This window comes from Oenanthe melanoleuca, chromosome 2 (assembly GCF_029582105.1).
Source record: "Oenanthe melanoleuca isolate GR-GAL-2019-014 chromosome 2, OMel1.0, whole genome shotgun sequence".
Classification (NCBI taxonomy): Eukaryota; Metazoa; Chordata; class Aves; order Passeriformes; family Muscicapidae; genus Oenanthe; species Oenanthe melanoleuca.
This window is the reverse complement of record NC_079335.1, coordinates 111211003-111234063: the sequence shown is the minus strand read 5'-3', so window position 1 is coordinate 111234063 and position 23061 is coordinate 111211003. Positions and strand designations below refer to the sequence as shown.

General features: G+C 41.8%; 1 protein-coding gene across 12 annotated transcripts in view; it reads right to left on the bottom strand.

Moving 5' to 3' along the window:
• The window catches only part of THRB (thyroid hormone receptor beta), a 153318-nt gene extending 134868 nt beyond the window's left edge, over positions 1–18450 (bottom strand). For 3 of the 12 annotated variants that reach the window (XM_056484668.1, XM_056484670.1, XM_056484675.1), the window contains exons 1-2: positions 17988–18136; positions 2571–2713 (exon numbers count right to left, since the gene is read on the bottom strand). The gene's annotated coding sequence lies outside the window, so the exon portion shown is untranslated. Of the gene's footprint in view, positions 1–2570; positions 2714–17987; positions 18138–18223 lie in introns of those variants that run through there. The other 9 variants (XM_056484666.1, XM_056484664.1, XM_056484671.1 and 6 more) reach the window with 5 other exon arrangements.
• Positions 18451–23061: the final 4611 nt, after the last annotated feature.

Here is a 23061-nt window from a genome sequence, read left to right as displayed (position 1 = left end):
CATGGTACGTAATGTTACATCAGCCCATTTCAAGCACTGTGCTCTAAAAGTTTAAACTAAACATATCATATTTCAACCACTGAATATAAATGCTAAGGATCAAAATTCCCCAAAATTCACCTAGCAAAATTAGCATAAGTAGCAGTCTGCCTGCACAACACTTGAAGAATTGACATTCCAAAACTCTTAAAATTCTGCTTTGCCCTGAGCAAAGCCACTGAAAAGCAGAGACTGATGAAGCAGCATCCTGCTTCCTTGTCACACAACTTTTATATCCCTAATTCCAAGCAAGTTCTGCAAAGTGACTGACAGACAGAGTTTCAGGGAAAAAAAAAAAATCAACATAGCTGAAATTGTGTTGGTTGAATGCTACAGCACGGCAGACAGCAGCTCTATATGCCAGCACAGCAGGAAAAAAACTCAATTGCTTTTAATAGACAGGCATTTAGTGCAACTAGTATAATCTGGAGTGACATTTTCCCCTGTCTATTATGTAAGCTGAAAGCTAAACTGGTGCTTTTATACTTTATATTGCCTATTTTCAACACACTGCCTTATCAGCTTTCTCTCAATTTTAAGGTATTTTAGTAGCAAAGAAGGGGGGACTTATAACATCTTTGAGATTCCTTTTTAATGTCCTATTTTCTTCCAGTCTGTGTTCACGTTGCCACACAGGCTTCAATAGGAACTGTTCTTTGTTCAGTTAGCACTATTCATATTTTGTTTAAAAACCTCTCTGAGAACTTTGACTCGCCCCAGAAAATAATTTAAAAGGTAAAGAAAAATCCAGGAAATTTGAAGGAAAGAAGAAATCAAAAGACAAAAGAAAAGATGGACTTTAAAAACTCAAGGGCAGTCAATCCATATTACCAGCATCATTCCCTAACACCTTTTTCGAAATTTCAGGAAAAGAAGAGAAAAAGTTAGACACATCACCATTTTTATATCCCAGGCATCTTCCAGAATGTGTAAATATCTACCTTCACAACAGCAATTGTCCTTGGCAAGATTTTCAAAATGGCACTCAGCAGCAGCCTTAGAGAGATCAGAACTTCCCACAGAAAGAGCAAAGCAGATAATGACAGACTTGTTCTGCTAAAACAGGAGTTTATGACTCCAAGATACTTAAATTAATAATGCTTTTCCAATCTTTCTGTCCATCTATCTACTGCTGCTCACCTCTGTGCTGCCCCTGGATAAAGCTGATAACTTAACCAGTAACCCTTTCAAGATAGCCAGCTCTGATAGACTGACTTGTCTTTAATGTATTTTGATAGACAAATAAAGCTGTCTAAGTGCCAAGGAGTCTGCATATTTAAGATTCAGTTCTCAAAGAAGCAAGTGATTAAAATCTAGTGATTTTGCAAGACAAGTTCATAAGGGCTATAAATACAAACACATAGCATCAAAAGACCTCACCAGCCAGACATCTGAATGCCAGAAGGAGACATAAGGCATAAAAGAAATCAAACCTGCAGAAACAGCGTACCAAATTGATTAGGCAACACTGCAAGAATGAGTCTTACAGGAGACACTTAATTGTGTATATGTGCCAAACATGTTTATGACTTCTCTTAAAAGACCTATCTTGCATTATCCTGGTAGGACTTCAGGAGATCATGTCCCACCTGTATTCACTGTGTATCCCACAATAAACAACACTTCTCCATTAGAAGAATGTCCTTTCCAGGTACATATCACTTCCTGAAAAGTTACTAAAAATGTCCTGCCCCAGTGCTTTCAGAGCTGCATCATGAGCAGGAACCTCTGACTTTCCCAACCTGGAGCAGAAGCATTCAGCATATATGCACAGACAGCACTGCAGAGCTTGTTGGACTACCTGTGGGTGCAAGAGAGGTGCTGACCACTCACCCAGCTCTGCAGACCATGATGCAGTCTGCACATCTCCCCCTGTCTCTCAGAACTGCAGGTCTGCTGAACCATGCACTGATCCCTGTGCATTGGACAGGAAGCCTCCTCCACGTGAGCCTCCTGCCAGGAGCACCAAAGGGGATGCAAGGCAGCTCATGGAACACCCAGGGGTGCCATGCCCAGGGGTACCAATGCCCAGCTCTCCCCTGACACAAAACCTTCCCATGGACAGAGCAGAGTCATCCAGACACAGGATCAGAAAAAAAAAAAAAGTTTGAAAAAGCCTTACAAAAGGACAGAAATCTATAAAACTGCTAACAGATTTACTCAGAAACCTCAATGCTCATGCAAGGAGCAGTGACTGGAATTTCAAATATGAATTATACCACCTACCCTATACCAGACAATGCTCTTCAGTTTCCATTGAAATTTAGTACAGGGGCTGAGAAGATTTCCTATGCCAACAAGCTGGAGAGGGCTGTGAAACCAGCAATGGCCCATGCTCTGCCCTTTTTCAGAGAACTGATGCTGAATGAGACAACCAATGGGAAAAAAATAACCTTAAGTTCAGCACAAAGGTATTTTTTTCCTCATTACAGCACAAAAGGCACATGGCAGGGTCCCATTTCCATTTAGCTTTCTTTGTGTCTTTTATATCAGGTGTTGAGCTGGTGAGGCTGACAGCCAACCTCATTTACCTGGCAGACCCCAGCTGCAGGTAAGGTCTTCACATCACGACAGTGCTGCTAACATCTTCCCTCTAATTATTTTTGCTCAGTATTCTGTTCTCCAGATCCAAAAGGAAGGAAGAGCTTCAAACACTTGGAAGAGGTGCCTCCTCCTAAAGAGAATTATCCAGAAAAACTGCAATTCAGAATTAATAAAGCCTCACATCTTTTCTACATATTTTTTAAGTTCTATATGCAGAGGAGAGTTTTTCATTTATCAGGCAGCAGAAAGGGAAGGGCTTTCTACCAGGTGATTTTGAAATTCTTGGTCAAAGGTTAACTTGGTTTTTAACTTCAAAGTACAGAAAAACAGGGAGGTTGAAAGAATACAGTAAAACTTCAGAGGGATATTACCAACCTGAAACCAAGCTATGAAGGCACATAAAGCTGCCTTCTGTGCTCCACCTTTCCTTGCTCTAAGGAGGGAAAAGGCAAAGTCCATTTGGGAAAGTTTACAATATAATCAGATTTTTCTGGCTGGCAGCACCAAAGGTGGAAAGGCAGTTTCACTAATTAAGATCTGAACTTCTGCTTCAACTTCAATTTTTCCTAATGGTACTAGATATTTTAAAATACGGTGCTCATTCACTGCAGGGTGCAGCACCCGCAGGGCAGTGAGTAATGGTTTTACTCTTGCTTCAGTACTGGCAGCAGCATGTTGGGCTGGAAAATGAACCTCTATTTCCTATCTATTTTTATAATCAGTTTATCTACCATCTCCTTAATTCTTACCCCCATATGCACACTAGAAACAAAACATTCAGATCTCAGCACTACGCTGGGATGCACTCACGACGCTGCCACTGACAGCTCACCGGCGACACTGACTTGTAACTGAGGACAGCACTTGGCCCCAACCAGTACATCTGTAGTCTGTATGAAAAATTCATGAGCTAAATCTTTTCACTTCTTTTATAAATAGGAGACAAAACGAGCGAGTCATCACTTAGTCAGCCAGGGAATGATTCAAAATCTAAGCCGAGGATATCATGTTAAGGAAAGGAACTGGTAATAGATACAAAGTATATTTTCTTCCCACAGCAGGAAAAAGGACAAGATTAAGTTATTCTATTTTATGCCATTTTTCTGTTGTTTCCATTAATTGAAAATGCATACAATACTAACTAAACATAGCAGTAAGATACCAGACACGAAACAGAAAACTGTAGGATTATATGACCAGATATATTTTGCTGCAACCCTGAAATCATACATGTTACTGAGTTCTGGTTTATTTGCAAGCTTTCCTGCTTCTCAAAACACAAACATCACTTTGCATTTTGTGACTAGCTCTATATTATGACGTGATATTAGCTGAGGAGTTGACAGCTGGCAGGGACTTTCAAAGGGTCTCTTTCCAAATGATACACACAGAGCTCTATATTAGCTCTCACAAGATGCACTTTGTGTTTACTAAAGATGATTACCCACGAGTAAATAATGAGTCACGATATCCTCAAAAAAAGCAAACACACAGAGTTCAAGAACAATTTCTAACACGGGTAACCAGACAGCACCGAAAATGGAATCACTTCGGTGTGTTTGTCCTAATTAAGTGTTAAAAACCAGAAAAGCTATAGAAAATAGCCATAATTACATAAAAATATGCTGGAAGATCTTGAAAAGACTGTATCTCTTTTCATATGACTGCAGAGCACCATTTACAAATGCGTAACATACAAATAGGTAAATGCAGTCTTAAACACATGCAGGTACAAACACAAAAGGGATTTTTATTTGGACAACACAACACAAACAAACCATGGTAATTTTGTCATTCTTGATGGATTACTACTCCATCCTTACAAACAATTCAGACCAAACATATTGGAATTCAGGTAAGAAAGCTGCACAAATTTAACACCATAATTATAACAGGGATACAAACTATTCATTTTTATTATATGTTATCAGATGGCTTCACAGCACTTTGGGAATTTAGCATCAGGAAATTCATCTCCAGACGATCACCAGCAGTGATGAAATACTCTCTCCTTTCTTACTGCCACTTCCATAAGCATGTTATTTCTAATGCTACCTTATACATTTCTAAAACTACCACCAGGCTCCAAAAGTTCCTCAGGGGAGTACAATGACAGAATGAAGATTATGAAAAATAGGCTTACATCCACTATTCACCTGTAAGGATTTTGCCTAAAACAGTTTGCTCCCAGCCATTCTGCAGAACCATCCAGACACCTGTGAAGCTCATCAGCAGTTTTAGAAGACAAATTGAATGGAATCTAGTAATCCTTATGACTCTGCAGCAGCTGAGAGTGGTGGCTGTGGAGTAACAACAGGAGTTGAAGACCATAAACATACTCTATGGAACTGTGACTTTTCATTTAATCTTCCAAAATGTTTCCTTGTAAGGACTATTCCAGAACAAGCTGGATTCTTAAAAACAACAATTAAAAATTAAGAACAATAAGGAATTATGTGAATATATTAAAAACCAAGCACCTATCCTGCTTTCTTTGTGAACACCGCTTTATTAGAAAAATATCCAGTTGAAATGGATGTTGTCCAAATGTTAGAACTATTGCTCTTTCCTTGAAAATTTCCTGAGGATGAAAGAGTCCCATTAGATTTCTTTGCACCAAAAAGCACTGAAGTTCTACAATGACACTTCTGTTCAAGCCCAGGTATGACCACCCCATTTTGGGGAGTGCTGCCCAGCTGGGGTACTAAGCAACTAGAGAAACAAAAGCTGGTAATTCTGGCATGGAGACAGGGGTGCTTTTCCCCCTTTCTTCCCTGTGTACTTCTCTTAGCATTGGTCTTGAAATGTAATCTCTTGGGTTTTGACCAACCTACAATCTTCATACACCTAGTCAGGGTTCGGATTTTTTGAGATTATGTGATTTTTAAATCACAATTTCACGAAAGCTGTTTTAACATTTTAAACAGCTTTTTTTTTCTTTCTTTTCTGAGAAGAACCAGCCAGCCAGTGAGATGGCAAAACCACAGCATAGATCTCACAACCTGCCCTGCAAGTTTTCTAAATTACAGACACACTTCTGAATTCGGGTCGCATATAACCTGCAATTCTGCGAGGTCCTCCTCCTTTTCTGGCTGACTGGTGATAGTTAAGATCACTGAACAGGCACTGAGGAGCTTTAGCTGCCAATGTTCCTAATAAGAGACACACTTCTTCCCTGACAATCCACAAATCTTAAAATACTACCAAAAAGAAAAGGAAAATGATTAAAAGATCAGTGCAATCAGAGCACTTCAACTAGAATAAAGACTCCTTTAGGGCACTTTAACTTCCAGTCTGAAGCTTAAAGGGAAAATTAAATAAAATCTAAAATGTCACACAGTACTTACAAGATTGCATATGCTTACTTTAGGCAAATACCACTGAATCCTACTTTTGCTGTATCTTGCTTTATATATTATTACACATGTTTAACTAAGGAAAAATACTAAAATAAGGAAATACTTCAATGTATTTCCCTTTCTCCTTTCCATGATGTAAATGCCCCATATTCTCAATGTTGTTACACTAGAGTTAAATCAGGGCAAAGGCATTTAGTGTACAAAACCAGGACGTGCCACTGATACCAAAAATGCTCCTACAAGAGAGGACTTCAGTAGCTGCCTACTCCTCATTCTGCCAAAGTTTTATCATTCTATAATACACAGCTGCTGGTGCTTTAAACAACTTAATTCATATCGAGCACTTCCAGGCTGGTAATACCATCACACACAGAAAAAGTCTAGTAAGTAAATCCCCTTGTTAAATTTTTTAAAACCCTCACTTTTTGCAGTAACCTTTTACCAACACTTTCAGTCAATACAGACAAGGTCACTAATAGATTTATACAGACACTTTGCAGTCTTTTCTGGTTTAATTCTCGTTTCAAACTCTTTATTATTTTTCCAAATCCTGCCTGGATTCTTTCCCGCTTAATCTCTTCTGGTTAGGAAAAAAGAATAAATAAGGAGCAGTACACAAAAAGGAATGTGGTGTTCTAGGACTGGCCTTGTATGAGCTACAGGAAAATGGTACAAAACTGAGAAGAGCTGGGATAGGTGTAGCATGACATCATGACCTCTGCTTACAGCCACAAATTACATCAGCAAAGTGACAGTGTTCTGCATGACCCTGCACTGTTAATTTTCTCTCTTTTTTTTTTTTTTTTTTTTTTTACCATTACTGTGCTTGTCTTCACTTTACCAATTCTAGTTACTTGCTCCAATTTGATAACAGTCTAACCAAACACATACTTCTACACGTCCAAGCAGAAGACCCAATTTTACTGTCAACACAGCCAGATCAAAGCAGCTAACCTGTTATGGAAACAGCAAGGCCAACACCCTAATAATGCCCCAATTTCTTCTGTTAACCAAAGAGATAAAATTATTCTTAATTAGCAATGCGTAATTCAGCAGAATCATAACTTGAACAGAAGTGCTGAAAGAAAGTGAAATTCATTAACTCAAAAATACAATGCATTTACTCCCAGAAATTCAGCTACTGATCTACAAAATGTTCAGAAGATACAAAAATACGTGCTATGCTGCACATCCAGAGATAGCAGAACAGTACAGTATCTTAATTCAGTAGGTTTTGGTCTATTTGTTGAATTATATAATGTTGATTAGAGGACACTAGCTTGGATTACAAAGGGAAGAGCATTAATTGCATTCAGTATCACTACCACTGGCTAACTGACATATAAGAGTATAAGGAGCCTTAAGTTTTCACAAACTTTCATCAAGTTTTTCATAAAGATATCAGTAAACAAGAGATGCAACAATATTCTATGAGATTCCACATTATAACAGTAAAATAAAAAAAAGAAACAAAACCAAAACCTAAGATAAGGGTCTGAAGAAAAACACATCAGAGCATGGTATAAATTTAATCCCCAAATCAAGATATTAGACTTGCCATATACACAGATGCAGATGGCTGGGTAAACTGATTCCAAATGTAGCACTGAAGATAAAATTACTTCCATCTTAAAAACACCCTGTAAGCAGATCATTTGCTCACAAAACTGTTGAGCTTTGGAAAACAGCAAGCTTGTATCACCTACCTTTATTTTTGCCTTTCTCGATTCTCCAGCTGTAATAGCCATTGAAGACAATCTCATTAAGTTTCTTTTTGGAGTCCTGACCCCAATTTCAAACATTGCAGGAAGATGTGCATTTATTAAACATAAGTAATGTGGACCGAATTTCAAAAATCATTGTTGGGATCATAGCTTTTTCCTCCTGACATAACACTTCTGGGCACTACTTAAGGTCATAATCTGTTTGTAATACTCACTTTTTCACATGGAAATGAGGCAGTAATTCCACCCCTTTGATATTATTAAAAAGGCAGTTTGTTCACCACTAGGAACAACATTGCAGAAAACACATCCAAATAAATTAACAGTATAGTACCACAAAAACTGCTGGCATCTGCTGGCTTTAACTTAGTAGCTCAGATTTGCTATGCTGAGACAGAATATAAAAGGTGTTACACCAGACATCATTTTTTCTGACTCAAAATGCATCCACCAAAAAATGCAAAAAGCATGCAACAAACACGAATCCCCGAAGATTATCCTCAGTACAGATAAGTTCAGCAAAAGTTAAGTGATTAAACTCTAACTTCTGATCTGTCCATCTGCTTTCCCCACTTTGTCCTGCTCTCCATATGGAAAAACAGGTGAGGTCTTGAATTACTCATCTGTAGCTCTGTAGTTTTGCCCACACCCTTCTTCCTGTTACACCATCACCCAAGTGTTGTGAAATCTGGAGCTCCTAACAGAGATTGCAGATCTTAACTTCACACAGCAATAGGTAAAGCTCAGTTCTATTCTATCACATGCCTTGCAACATCTGCCAGGTTCAACCTCTCCAATTCTTCCTGCCTAATGCTCTTTCTGGGTTCAAATATTTCTTCCCTAAAGAATTAAAAAAAAAAAACCAACAAAATGACATTGAGGTTTCCACAATCCTAATTTGCAAATTGTTTCAAGCCCTTTTAGATTAGATTACCTTCCAAAGCAAACAGAGTTATGCCATACTACTCCTATGCCCCAAACACAGACTGTCTTAAGACTGTGCAGGGCTCACAATGCCTTTCCTTCTTTCAGCTGCCCATGTTCCCACAAACGGCTTTCACTGACTCCAGGAGATCTTTGAAAAAGTATGGGATGTTCCACTCACGCAGAGCTATTTAAAGGAGCAAGACTTAAAGAAATATTGACAAGATTAGGCATGATGTATAAGGAAACACTTAGCAAGAAAACATTAGAAAAGAAAATCAGACTGTAGATTTGATCTTGTAGATCTGGGCTTCAGTGGTAAAGGTGTCCCTTTACATATCTTTCTTGCACCATCAAATAATTAATTCAGCTGCAGACTTGTAATCATCAAAACAGACTACAGCTATATTTATACAGACATGTTTTGAAAGAGGCTGAGGTTAAGTTAATTTGGATTGGAGTTGAACCTCACAAAGAGGAGTCCAAGCTTTTTGTCTTATTGCACACTATGTGTAGCCAGCAAGCAATATCCTATCAGCAATCCAATTCCCCTTTTCATTCTAAGTCCACTATAAATTGCTGATAAACTTTCCTGCTAGTCCTAAAATGAGGAAATAAAGCATGTTAAAAATACTGAGAAATAATTTCTTCTTCAGGAAATAGGCAGCCTGCACTTTTGCTGTAAAACACAGGTCAAACTAATGTGAACTTATAATATAGGCATGAATTTCTAGCTGCCATTTGTGGATGAGCTCTATCTATGAGCAAAGGTAAAGAGATGCCTGGTACACACTTGGCTGCCAGCCAGTGTCCACACTGGTCCCCACAGGACTGCCTCATGAGTAGGTGTAGCAGTAATGGGAGAGGGAAGGTTGAGTTCAGGTTTTGTGGCTGCAATTCTGCAACTTTCTTGGTTTCAGAACTTTGGTTTCTTTTCTAGAGAGACAGGTAACCCGAGAAAGAGACTTCTGAAAATGCACTGGGAGCCAAACTGGACAGCAAAGGTCGAGGGAGAGGGGAGGGCAAAGGTTCACAGAGTAGTCTGCTTATGCAAATTTGGCTCTTGGCATTTACATTCCTGTGAACAAAGTGTAATCAGAAAATTACTACTAAACAGCAGGCAAGTCCTGGCTCCTGTTTAAGCCTATGATTCTTTCTATGGGATCAAAGGCAATGATCCTGAGAATTGGCCTCCTATGTGCAAAGGTGAGAGCATGAAATCTCTTTCTAAGTTTTAAGTAAGCTCATAATTCTGATCTGTGCATGGAAAATGCATTTAGAGCCCCTTTTAAAGTTACAGAGATGCTTCAGTTGTTTGTGTAGACACAAGGAATATGATTTGCTCTGCTAATTTGGTATAAATTAATAATGTGGTTTTTTTTAATCTCCTGAATTTATTACGGGCAAGGCTGGCAGACCGGCTTAATTTGAAAGTATGCTCCACACTTTTCACTGAATGAATCTACCTTAAATTATTTTGTATTTCACTCAGCTCTATGAAAGTCAACTGCATTTCTCTTTCAAAAGCTTTTCAGAAACTTTCAGTCAAGGAATGCCTGAGGCTGGAGAGGATCTCTGCAGACTGTCCAGTCCACCACTCTGCTCAAGCAAGCAGGGAAGCCTGGAGCAAGTTGCCCTGGACCATGCCCACCTGTTTTTTTAGTATCTCCGAGGATGGAGACATCACAATGTCTCTGGGCAACCTGTACAAAGAGTCTTGCTGTTTCTGCAGAAGTAGCAAAGGAAATATTTGAGTTTGGGCTTTTTTCTATATGCAGAATTTTAAATTATTTTTCTTTCAACTACTTGAATTCTATTCCTTGGAAGAGAACTTGTAACTTGGCAAGAAAGGACCTTACCACAGGGATGAATACTGCTGTCCCTATGAAAATAAAATCTAGTCAAAAAGGGAAAGTGGGGGAGAGGGGCTTGCCTAAGTTTATTTGTGCTTTACAAACACTAATTGTAGTACTTGGGAAAAAAACATGTTTCATCCAGATTCTTGAATTTACAAGATGTCAGGTACTTCAGAAGATGTGAAGACATCTGAAAACAGAAGGGAGCACACTCCATATACATATGGCTTTCCACATACACAGTTCCATGCAAGGAAAGTGGCACTGAAGAGATGCCACTGCAGAGCCAAAGCAAGGAGACTTATCCATGTCACTGCAAGTAGGATGGAGAAATGAGGATGGCTAGCTCAGGGAACTGCCCTATAGAGACAGTATGACCAGAGCCCTTCTTCCCTCGGGAATTATGGAATCAAGTACTTTCCTTTCCCCGGGTCATACTATTCCCACTCGTGCCTAACCTCCAAACACAGAAAGAACTTCCCAAAACTAAGAGAGTGCTTTGATATGAGGTTTCTTGAAGAGATAACAGTAGAAGATCTTTCTGCCTTGCAAAACACACTCCCACCATCCACCCACTGGAAAGTCATGGCCAGAATGGCTGCAAGCACATTCCCCGCATCCTACCGTGAGAGTGGCAGCGGGTGAGATTCATCTTCCCTGGGCACAGGATGAAAGCAAACAGGCTTCCTAGGAGGCCCCAGTATCAGAGCAGTCTCTGGGTTCTCCCAGAGTTCAATGCAAATGAAGACAGCTGCCATCAAGATGGTATCTTGCACAACCTACCCGGCAGGAAAGAAGGCTTCTTGCATTTTGGAGGCTGCAGAGGCCATCACCATTTTTGTCCAAGTCTCACAGCGCCTGTCAGTGCTCACACACACAGCCAGCAGAACTGCCAGGTAGGGGAGCCAGGGAGGGACATGCCAAATGGCAGTGGGACAGGGAACTACAAAAAAACCCAAGTAACTCAATACTCAGTAATGCAAAAAGCCAAAAAGGCAAAGGTTCTGGCCAACACAATGGCAAGTGGGACTCCTGTCATTGGCTTATCCCTTCTGACAGCAAGAAGAAAGAAAGAACCAGGTGTATGGCAGCTGCCTTCAACATCAGCTGGATTCAGAACTGGAGCAACTAACAGGACAGTCTAAGGGGAAAGAAGGTCAAGGATGCTATCTCCATGCATAAGACTCTTCAGAAAAATGAAATGTTTCTAGCAACTCTCTCCCGTTTCTGGCAAAGGAGAAAAGTGTGAAGTGTCTGAAGCATGGGACTGGGGGCAGGTGAAACAGGAGGCAAGAGAAATGAAGAGAGCTAAACAGTTTGCAACAATTAAATACAAAGTTGGGTAATCAGGTTAGGTACCTTCAAGGTGCAGAGGTGATTTTCAACTCAAAATTCACAACCAGTGAAAAATTACTGTTACACATGTATAACACACAGGCAAGGACCACATGCTCACAATATTCTGCATAACCAACTGCATTCCCTGTGATCTGATCCCAAGTTTCCTGGTTTCAAATAAAGTTAAGAAGAAGTGTAGTTTTCAAGGATGACAATTATTACACAGGGCTAAACATCCTGAAAAGTGAAGCAATACCATCCACAGACTCTACACCTTAGTTTACCTGCATATATTCAAAGACACCTGATATAAGGCTCCATATCAAACCCTAATTCTGGTATTTCTTCTCTTTTCTTTAACTTTAATAATCAGCAACTTCCATGTTTAAACAGTGGTTCCAAATGCTCTGGCCTAAGCTGTTTTATTCTGGTCACATAAAGAATTTCAATAAACTAAATCACTTCAGTAAGTCACATCAGTGAACTGGGCACAGCACAAATGTCATGCAGTTCAGCACTACATAGGAAGTACTCTGTGTTCCAGGCACAATTTTCTCTGTATTTTTAGAAATAAAATTATACTTTAATATTTAATTGAAGTAATTATTTTGCTTTAAAAATTAAATTTGTCACAAATACTCTGCAGGGGAATATTCTTTCACTGCATATGTGCGTGGTCATGTATATTCTGGAATTACACGGATACAACTCCATATAGACTTTTTCCCTGTTTATTTAACTGGATAATGCATTTCACTTTATCTTTTTTTAATGAGAAAAAAAATGCAGACACCTAACTTATAAAAGAAGGCTCAAGATAAACCCTTCAATTTCCTGAAGGAAGGAATACAGTTATGTTAAGCCTTATTATGCTACACTCATAATTATATTTGTGTGCACTTTGCACACATACATGCCACATTTTTTTAAAAGATGGATGAAATATTAAAAATAAAACAGAGCCAGGGACAAGTTAATAAATCATGGGAATAAAACTATTTTAATGTAAAGCTAGAAATCAGTACAAAGTCATGTGAAGGTGCTCCAACCTGTCAAAAGTTGCAAGAAGGCAAATAGACCAGAAATGATTTTGTGCTAAAGGTCAGAAGAAAAAAACAATGCTAAAGAAGAAATAGCTTCAATTTATTAGTGCTCAGTGTTTCCACTGGTAGGAAACCAAGCAGCAGCAGCACTCCACACCTGCTGAAGTACAGCTGGGCTGGAGCACATGGCAAGGAGCTGGCATAGCAGCATCAAGAGAAACAATGGAAAGTCATGAGCAAGAGGTGTGGAGGTAACAGGATTCTAAAGGGGATCAAGGTGCAGACCAAGTTAGTGGGAGAAAGAGGTGAAGGTCTACAAATTAAAACATAAGAAAAGGCCCATAGCTCAAGAACCTTTTACAGATGTAGATAATGACAGCAAACACGACACAGGACTCAAGGAAGCCAACTTGCAATGGTGATGAAAACAGCTCTTCTTACCCACAGTATATTTTTCTTGTGAATGTTTTGAAAATGGTTCATCCATATGCATGTCACTAAGTTATCAGTTAGCGAGCAATTGCTCAGGGATCCAACTACTTACGTATTTGACAGATACTTCTAATTTTCTTCAAAGAGCTCCTTTATTTTCTTACACCACAGCTGTCGCAAAGCACATCTCACTGTCAAGCAACATTGGTGCTGTATCTGTGGCATGCAGTTCATGCCAACCAACTCCCATGGAGTATTCAAGAAGACACTCAAATATCAGCATCAAAATAGGCAAAAAAAAAAAATTCGCATGTGAGCAGAATGAACTTCTGCCCAAGATAAAATAGTAATCACTGTGTATGCAAACATACAAGTGATCTGGTTCTACTTGTACCAACTTCACTCCACCCAGCAGAAGAAAGACTTGTATTTGGTTTGACTCTAAATTCACTTGATTGATCTTATTGCTCTGTTTTCTACCTTACTATTAGCAGCTTGACAATTAGTCCTTTTATTTCATCCAATGGAAAAACAGAACCCTAATTTATTGGGTTAGGGTCACCAGAGGACACAGAACAGTTCTGTAGTCTACAATGATCACACTGCTTTCATGCGCATAATCTAATTATAACATAAGAGTATTTGCCCTTTTAGTTCATCAGTAAAAATTATTACAGCTTCTCTATATTTAAGACATTTGAGGATATAAAGTATTTTTTAAACTGTGGTTTAATTCTTTATTCTTCCATTAGTTCACTAGTTTCACAGGTACTTAATTTCTAATAAATTAAGATGGGTTAGAGTAAAATGTGGATTTTTAGGACCAAAAGCTTTCAAAATGGAATACTCAAGTTAACTTTTTTATTTACAAAAAAACCCCAATATTTTATTTGCTTTCAATTTATGCCTCTCTAGTTGCAGGCTTACATGCACTTTGGCAGTGTGACCATACACTGAAAATGTTAACAACAGAAACAACTTTTCCAACCAGTCTTTTTACTTGCATTGTCCCCCGACCATGACCATATTTAAATTAAGTAGTTGTGATGAATAATGGAAACAATCTCATTCACGTGTTGTGAATTAAATGAGAGAAACAACTTATGCAAGACTTAATTACTTTATTCAAAATGTCCTCTTGGACCACATACAACTGATGGAATAATACAGAATTAAAGGAATACAATTCTTTAATCTTTACACAGAAATTTATAGTCTGACCTTGGTTTTAATGACGAAGGTTCTCATAACACATGCATTGTTTGTTTAGTTACCCCTGTACTATACATAAAATCCTAGCTCATCCCTGAGAAGGGAGATTATTGCTCCACTGCACCATTAATAAAAAGTTTAAAAAATGCCAGCAGCAGTACTGTCACACTAGTGGCCACGTGAATTATTCTGGGAACTTTTTTGACGGGCTAAATTAAGCCAAGGAGTTCCCTAGACTAAGAGGAATGCCACCCAGAGGCATTCCTTCAGTTAGGCAGATAGAAGGAAAGCACCTTGGTGACTTGGCAGAATTCTGCTGTCATACACCTGAAGAGCTACTGAACAGCTTTTATTTATTTACTTAAATGGGGCCATGCAGGAGAGAATCTATAATTACATACATAGCAATTTCTAATATTTGGAAAGAAGGGAACAAAGACAAACTGTGGAAATATTAGGAAAATCTTTCCTGAGAGATCCTCTGACCATTTCTGACAGAGAATTCACACATTAAGATCCTGGCCATAATCTCTGCAATCCCGTGGCATGGATGTGCTGCCTCAGCCCCTGCAGACAGGTGCAGAGTGCCCCAGTACTATCTCCACCTTTCCTCCAGAGACCAGATTCTCATGTGTTTTGGAAATCCCACAGGAAAAATGACAAGATGGAGAAGAGATGCAGCTCTGTACTGCTACCCTGCACCTTGCATTACAGCTCTGCTTTCTGCCATGACAGCCATCTCTCATTTCATTAATTTGGCTGGGAAAATTGGCAATTCACAGTAATTGTGCTTCTCCTGCATTCCCTCATCTCAGCCTATTCACCTGAGCTTCTTTCACATGCATGCCTCTTTTGCCTTCTTCAACTTTTAGTAACAAGCAAACCCCAAATCAGTAAACCAGAATATGATGGTGGAGAGATAATGAGCTCCAGAATTTCCTTTTCCAAGGAGCCAAAATTCCTGGTCTCACCCTTCCGGTGGCAAATGAGATTCTTGCTGGAGGACGTCCTGCCTCAAATCAGGTGGGTTTTTTTGAGGTTTCATCCCTTGACTCCCTTCCAAATGGAATCAAATTTCAAGCCAGGCTACACTAGACAATAAATTCTGACAAACTTCCATGATTTAAGTTTAGCAATCCTTCTCCTCCCTACTTTCTCTTGGCTGAGTTTTTGCATATAGCCAAGAGGAAAAATCCCGCTCATCATCAACAACAGGGAAGCCAGGAGAAGATATATGCCTACCACAGGTATGTGTTATTCTGCAAGCTTCTCCACAGAACACCAGTATCTGTTATCATTAACAATTTTCTCCCCTTCACATTTGTAATAAAAAAACCCAAACAAATGAAAGGCAGCAAACAACCATATACTGGACAAGGGAAGTACAACACAGACATCAGAGAAAGCATGTCTTGGGACTTCAGATGTCCCACTACTGCAAGCTCATTGAAAAATACCTGAAGAAATCTGTCTTCAGTGTAAGCAGCCTTCAATAAAAGTACTTTCACTTTTTCCAAAATCACCCATGTTATTCTCACATAATAGGAAATGATCAGATAATAAAATTAATCCTGTAGCATATAAGAATGTGAATAAAAACACTACCAGTTTCTAATAAGCAAAAGAACATTCTCACAAAGAAACAGCACACAAAAAAAATTGACTTTACATAATGACTTTGATATGCAAAGAATTTCGAAAGGACTGAACAATTTGGAGTAGCCATGATGTGCTCAACACCAGCTCATACACGGCTTTATCCAAAACCAGTAAAAATCAATGGCAGATTTTCCATCAACTCTAACAGACTTTGGTTTGAGCTCTTTCAGTTCTGGAAACCAGAGTCCATGGAGTTAAAAGCAGATAAAAACCACAGCTAAATCCTGCCTTTTCCAACATGGAGCCATAAGACATTTGAATTTCCATCCAGAAGCAGCGCCCTCGGTTTCACAACTGGTACGTCAGGACTAGATTATTCCATCATTAGCAAGTAACAATGGAACACACCAGCTCATCCAAAGGTCACCAATTCAAATAAACTGGAAGAAGGCTGAGACTAATTTAAGGGTCCTGGGACTAATATGAAGGGTGATTTCATGCCAGTTAGCAGAAAACAAAAAAAAAGTCAGGAAGGAAGTAGGCATACACAGTTTCACAAAACTTTTGCTGTTATTGTGCCTTAAACAGCTGTTCTATGAGAAAGTGAAAGGTTATACTTTCCAGTGATTTACTCCAGCCTCTTCTCTTTAAAAATGGCTATACATTCATACAGCTGTGTTATTTAGAGTTCAAAGTAAAGGAGAGAACTCAAGCCTCTCTGTGAGGCAATGCAACTAACCAGTGCAACTGCACTGATTATGGCAAAGTCTCCTGAAAATTACCTTGTTAATATGGAAATTTCTTAGAAAAGAGCAAACCTTTTGCTCTGTTGTTTTGGTTTTTCTTCTTATTCAGAAGGGAAAACAGGAACCATAAAATCTAGAAAACTGTCTCAACACACAAGCAGTACTGAACTGTAAAAGGAAAACAAACCATTTTTTATAAAAATATCCAGTCTATCAATTATGCAAGCATATATTTACGACAGACTAAGTTTTGTAAATAAACGCTAAATATGTTACTATAACTAGCAGATGGCTCAGTTGGAATGCACGAATTTTGTGTTAAAATACTGAAGGGAACACGGCTTCTACTGTGGAAAAAAATGTCCCGTTTGCCTTCCTGGTCAGACCTGGTATTTATGACAGCATTTTTAACCTGTGTTTCGCTTTCCTCCATCCGGATCACAGGAGGGTGTACAAGGTTTCAGAGCACCACGGGGCTATGGGGCTCCTACCACTGACCAGAACAGGTGCGATTCTTCCTTCCTACCCGCACCTGGCTTCATGGGGCTGACAATTCTGAATTTCCTTTTCTCTCGTACACTGCCTGATCAATCCACCCACTACAGCTTCCATGCCCTCCTCGTCTATATTTAGTTAACGATTAACACATTTGGCTTTTTAACTTCGCGGATTTCTGCAGTTGTTGTCGATGCTGTCGCCGTCGCTTTAGAAAGTCAAATAGGAAAACTTCAACGGATAAACTCTTAACGGGGAAATACCACCTATGCTGCGAACATAAATAAATCAGGAAGCGCCGGCAGCCGCGCACGCCGCCGCTCGCCCCGCGGTGATGAATACCGGCGGTGGTGAACACCGGCGGTGCGGCGGCTCCGTCCCTGCCCTCCCCGCCGGGCCGCGCCGCCGCTCGCCCCCCGCCGCCCCCGGATGCTGCTGCCGCCGCTGCGGGCGGCGCCCCGACGGAGCCCTGTCCCCGGCAGCGGCTGCGCGCCGCTCTCCCCGCCGCTGACGGCTAAATATAGTGAGCGGCCGGGGAGCGCGGCTCGGCTCCGCCGCGCTCGCCCCGCAGTGCCCCGGGGGCGCTCCGGGACGCCAACCTGCGGAGCCGGCACCCCCTGCTCGCCCACGCCCGCGGCCGGGCGCGCTGCCCGCCCGGGCGACTCGCGGCACTTACCGGCGGAGCGCAGTGCGCGCCTGCCCCGCGCCGCTCGCCGCCCAGCCCGGGCGCGCTGCGGTGCGGTGCCTCCGGCCGCGTCCCTCCCGCCAGCCGCCGTCTGGCTGCGGACGTGACCTGGATTCCCCCCGCCTGCGCCGCCGCCTCCCGCGGGGCCGCGCACACGCCGCGCCGCGCTGCGCCCCCCCGGCCCGGCCCGGCCCGGCCCCGCCCGCCCCGCTGCCGCCGCCGCTCACCTCCGGCCGCCGCGACCCGACCCGCCTCGCCGCGCCGCGCCTCCCCGAGCGACGCGCAGCGGAGCGGAGCCCAGCGCCGCGTTACGCAACGCGCCCCGCGGCCCCTCCGCGCCGCGGAGAGGGTCGCCGGTAGGCGGGCCGGGGCGGAGGGAAACCGCGGCGGAGCCCGAGCCGAACCGCCCCCGGCGGCCACTTGTAGCGCCGCTGGGGCCGGGATCCCCCCGGCTGCGGCGCGGCCCCGCGGGCGGTGCCCTCAGGGCGGGCCCGAGCGCCGCCGGTGACCGCTTGGCCCGGGGGTCGGGCTGAGGGAGAGGTGCGGGCGCGGCCAGCGGCTGCGGGCAGCGGCGCTTTTCTGCTCCGGGTAATGAAATCCCGTGGCCGCGGGTCGTCCTGCCAGAGGGACACGGGCACGGGAAGGGAGGAGGATTCCCCGTGGTCTGGGGAATAACAACTGTGCCGTGCCTGAGCTCCGGAGCGGGGCAGCCGGGGCAGCCGCGGTCTGCGCAAACACAGTTAAAGGGCTTGTTGATGGCACGTCCTGCATCCGGCTGGGCTGTCCCGCTGTTGACTCGCGTGCTTTTCCCATGGGCTCTGACAGGCACACCCTGCTGCCAGGCCTCTGTCCCGAGGGTGCGGGCAGCCTCGGTGGCTGCTGGCGGCTGGCGGTCCCCTCTGTGCAGGGATGCCCAGTCAGCGCTCTCCCCTTGCCCCACATCTCTGAGCTTGGGGATCCAAGGGGTCAGGGTGCGGGGGTAGCTGGGCTGCCCAGCTGCCCTGCTGACAGCTGATCCATGCAGCAGTCGGCAGGAATGAGAGAGAGGGCTGTGACCAGCACACCAGCTCTGACAGGAAAATGAAGACTGATGGGCCTCTGGGCTACAAAACCGGGGTAAATTGGGTCTCAGAAACATGATCACCTCACCCCAGGCCAGCACAAATGTTCTCCTTGCTCCTAGCAAGGCAAACAGGTCTGAGAGGCTGTAGGTTTCCTGGCCTTCAGTCACGCTCAGAAGAATATCCTCAGAAAAAGATGACAGTACATCCCCACCACCCATCTCTAATTCATGAGGCCGGGAAAGCAAGGAAGAAGTACCCAGAGTCTCATTAAGAGCTATCAGCTTGAGCGAGTAAGATGGCGTCTGAAGTAACAGGCGTGAAAGCAATAGCTACTTGAAAGAATAAGATCAGTTTGTTTTTCCTTAAGGAATTACAGGAATATTAAAGCCATCTTGCAGTTATAAATCATTTAATGCAAATCATTTAATCCAAACAGAATTTTTACAGGCTCATGAGGCTCACTCAGTTTGCCAAGAGTGAGTCATGTACAAATAAAATGAAACCAACAAAGAAAAGAGCTCTCATACCATGTGTATGTGGGTGATCCTTTGAAAAACTTGTAATTATTTTTTAACTCTGCCACAGCCAGGAAGACAGGTTTGTAAAGCAAGAGCAAACCTTGATAGCTGTAGCCCATCCACATGTACTTTTTCATTCACCCAGAAAGTGACACAACAGGTCCCTTGTCAGGTTAACGACAGCAGTGGCCATCTAATGTATCAGCAGTCACTCAAACACCATGATTTCAAACCCAGTTGTGTGCTGACATACTAAGGCAGCGAATGACTTTTTGAAAAAATGAAAATCATGTTAAGTGATTAATGCTTAGTAAAAGATTGCAGTAGGCAGTTAATCCCTCACTTATGGGTTAGCTAAGGACTTGAGTTAGACTTCATTCTTCACTCCCCGTGTCATAAATATGTGCTGCTAAACACAGAGCACAGCATGAGCCAGTGGGGTGGTGATGCACTGCTCTGAAATGACTAAAATGCAGGGACACAAAGCCGTGTGACGGTGAGAATGGAAGCCTTAAAATGTGTTATCATCCCCATTGAATGATACTGACACAGAACACCGTTCACTGATGGCAACATCAAATATTTGTGGATACTGTAGAGTCATGGCTTCCTCCTGTATTCTGGTGCCAATTCCCTGCATCTTTTGCAATAGGTATGCCAAAGTATCTCAAATTGTTCCTCTAGCCACTTACTTTGCATGAGGACAGATGCTCCTGGGTCCTCACATGACCACAGTTTCCCTTCCATCTGTTTAGGCAGAAGAAGATACTTGCATATGAACTGTAAGTGCCCAGATTTGGGAAATCCAGGACCCTAAGCCCTCTGCAACTTTCATTGTCAATGGCCCCCACCAGTGCCTGAAACACCACTCCTGTCTGGCAAAAAGAAAGGTCCTGTTGCTCTCTTTGAGTTTCAGGGTTTGCTGTGACTACCACGTGTTCACATAAATGCTTTTCTTAGCAGCTATGAAACGAGGGTTCAGTACAATGCAGGACTTGTCAAAGAGCCTCTGAAATCCCACAGTATCTGTGCTGCCTGACCAGGAGCAGGCACTAAAGAGGGAGGGAGGAGCAGAGGGAGGGAGCACTTGTACCAGGACAGTAATGACAGCATTTTCCTCCTCTCTGAGAAGCAAAGTTCAGGTCATGTACAGGCACAATTTCCCACTGCATCGGTTATGCACAGCCCGTGACTTTGTTCACAAATGCAGGAGTCAGAAACTTCCCTTCAATCAAAAAGCAACCTAACTCTGACCTCATGAACTGATGACTGGAGCAGGAGTGCCTAGGATGTAATCCAACTCTGAGATGAGCTGGAACAGAATCTTTCAGGGCATAAGGCTCTTGTCAATGAAACTGTATTCTTTCTTTTGCATTTTAACACAACAACTTGGTACCTTGGTGGATTTTAGCTTTTTATCCTTTGTTGCTCTCAATTTACTTTTCCTCCTAAGTATTTTTTGTCTGGCTTTCACACCTCAGGGCTGGACAGGCAGGGGAGAGCTTTAGCTTCTTTGGGCTGTCTAATGGCGATGGACATCATGCACCTGACACCAGCTGCCAGATTTCCTTGTTACTGGTTAGTTTGTTTTGCTCTACAGATCTTTGATTTTAGAGTGGTTGTTTGGCACATCAGTTCTGATACAAATGGCTTCATGTTTCTCTCAGAAGTACTACACATCTCACCTGTTCCATTTTTAATTTGTTTGTACACAAGCAGGCAGAGAGCACAGGCAATGAAACATGAGCTAAGCTAAATCACTTGAACACCTAGCACTCATTATCTGGTGGACAGGGGACCCTCTAATCACTTTCTGAAGGAAGGTCTTACAAGACATACAGGTTTTATTTGCAGTTTCCCAGGCCTCTTACTTCCTGAGTACTACAGTGCATGAGGACACGGTGATTAAAGATGAAAACAATCATGGTAAAGCAGCAGTTTAATAATTATTCCAGTCTGCTGATTAAATGAAAACTTCACCTTTTGGCAGACAAAGAGAATCCAAAACATTTTGTCTTTAAAATGTTAAAAAGAATGTGAAAATCAGCAAGCATACCCCTTTTCATTTTTAGACAACCAGGAGTGAGTCAGCACAGCAGGAAAGCATCCTGTTTGAGTCCCTCTTTAAACGGTGGATAAGCAGTGCTTAGACACACAACAAAACTGATGGACAGTACGTGACTGCAATGACTTTAGATTAATTTCCATTTATTATTAATGCTAGCTGAGGCCAATCTTCTCTAAATGCCATGAAACACTTCAAGGTATTTGGCCAACATTCTCTAGTCTTTGTCTGGGGCAAATATTCATTTCCCAGAGAAAAACACAAAGGAAAATAAACCAGTAGTACTATGTACTGTTTCTTTTCCTCCTCATTTTCGGTTTTCCAATACAGTGTAATATATGTCTGCTTCAAGATTTCTGGGGAATATAAAAATAACCTAATGTAATAATCATTTGCTTTTGTACATAGATCCAGTTCCATCCTACCACCAGAATTCAAGCGGAATCAGAGCGGATGTGTGAGAACAGAAGAGAAAATGAATGAAAATTGAGCCAAATAGGAAAGAAAAATAAATAACAAGAAGGAAAGCAAAAGAGAGAGAAACAAATCTGGAGGCACATTCTAACCTCCAACACACAGTTCATATCCATTTTTGATCTGTCATGAAAAAACACAGCAGGGAGTTTTTTCAAGTTATGCAGGGTTGCACATGACACAGGAAATTAGTGCTCAGTCCACAAAACCAAATGAACACAGGCAAAAAAATCTGAACTGAAAGAAAACAGTAAGATTAAATTATTATCAAAAATTATTTTTAAGGTCTATGTTTCTAAATTGCAGCAAGAAAGTATTGGAAAAAACAGGTCTCAGCTCTCCTAGACAGAAGCCAGCTTCCAGACTAAACAGGAATTTGTGTATGTTCTCCTTTTTATTGCAAAAGCTATTTTACTAAAAAAGACTATTTGGACTGTTATCAGAGGATGATGTGGAGGTTCAAGAAAGTTCAAAACAGATCAGACAATTTATGGTCGACACATCCATCAATGGCCAATAAACATGATGATGCAATCCAGTGAAATTTCTGGTTTAGGAAATTCCCATGTCCTCTGACTGCCAGAAGTTAGGAAATTCTACACTTGTTCTATTTCTTCCAGCCTTTCTGCAATCATCCTCTACTCATCAGCCATGGGCAACTGGGCTAGATGGGCTACTGGAGTGAACAAAACCAGTAGTTTATTTTCCTTATTCTCTAAATAGATCACCAAGACCATTCTTGTCCTAGTGCCATCTGTGATGATTTTTTTAATGAGTCATGGCTCCAAATTTCGTGATAGTGAGCCTAGTTTGGACTTTCCAAAAATACATATCAGAAGAAACTTCACATTAATAAATTAATATTAATGGAAAAAGTAGGTGACAAATGAGAGGCTTCAGTAGCTCAGATCTGAGGCTTTTCCTTCATACCAAATGGGATGGTC